Below are 1,239 nucleotides of genomic sequence, written 5' to 3' on the forward strand. Positions count from 1 at the left end.
AATCATGGGCGGTACTGTACCCCCTGTTTCTTCTCACTACGCTCCTTCTGCTAGTCCATTTGAGACTAGCGAAGTGGCCTGAGCTGGTGCTCCTTTTCATGGGCAGCAACCAAGCCGGGCACATCAATACGTAGGGTATCGATCGGTTCCCAAGAGTCAAAACTCTTCGGTAACCTTTCCATTGGACGAGGATCTGGTACCTAGGCCTCACGGAGCGATGGGCAAGCAGCCTTCCAACAAGGAAGCGCTGCTTCCCACCCGTATTCATCAGTGTAGGCGGCGCCTGATAGAAGTGGCGATCTCGCTTACCTAATTGCGGCTGCCTTTCCTTCGTACGTTCAGTCACAAGCGTTAAGCTCTGCTGAACGACGTATTGTGGATCTCGAGGGTCAAGGCTCGCGACTGACCTCGGATCTTCTTGATGTCCGAGCGAAGGCTCGTCAGGGTTCTGAACGCCTGAATACTAGCTTGGACCTTCTGGAGAAAATAATGCTGAGGGATCCGCGTTACTCGCGTGATGTCCTTCGCTCTCCGAGTCCGGTTCGCGGTGGGAGGAGTCGGTCGGCTGATAGTTTTCGCTTCTCTGTCTCCCTCACCCGAACGACGCTCGACTCACAGTCGGCGTCACCATCGGTCTCCTTAACCAGATGGGGATATGTGACCTCATTTGGGTCTACATATCGTTTCAGACGACCCACGTAAAGTATGGGGTGCGTCTTCATATACGGGGGAAGGGTGAGCCTATAATTTAGGTCTCCAACCTCTTGAACCACCGTAAAGGGTCCAATGAAACGCGGCAACAACTTCGTAGTACCACCTGGTAGTACAGAATTGCATTTTTAGGTAGGATAGCAGTACTTAATGGTATTTTCTGACCCACTCTAAAGCTCATTATTTTGCGACCATTTCGATCCGCATATTATTTTGCATGTCCTGTGCGCTTGCCATTACGTCACGGACTTTACGTCTGATGGCTAATCGCTTATACACAAAGCGTTGGGCCTCGCTCACGCTGTTAGCATCAAACTCGCCTATGATACCGCCGAGAGGTCGGTCATAGGACGTAATTTTATTGACCACTGCCAAAACTGGCAGGGCACTAGGACCAATTTCTGTCTTTGAGATGATACTCCATGGGTCATCGTCATATTGACGAAACTATGTCCCTCTTTTGCACCGAACGCAGTGAGCCCCACCCCTCCCCCCACTAAGACTCGTGCTGCGCACAAACGAGACTGG

Source organism: Bremia lactucae, linkage group LG10 (genome assembly GCF_004359215.1).
Source record: "Bremia lactucae strain SF5 linkage group LG10, whole genome shotgun sequence".
NCBI classification, from domain to species: Eukaryota; Oomycota; class Peronosporomycetes; order Peronosporales; family Peronosporaceae; genus Bremia; species Bremia lactucae.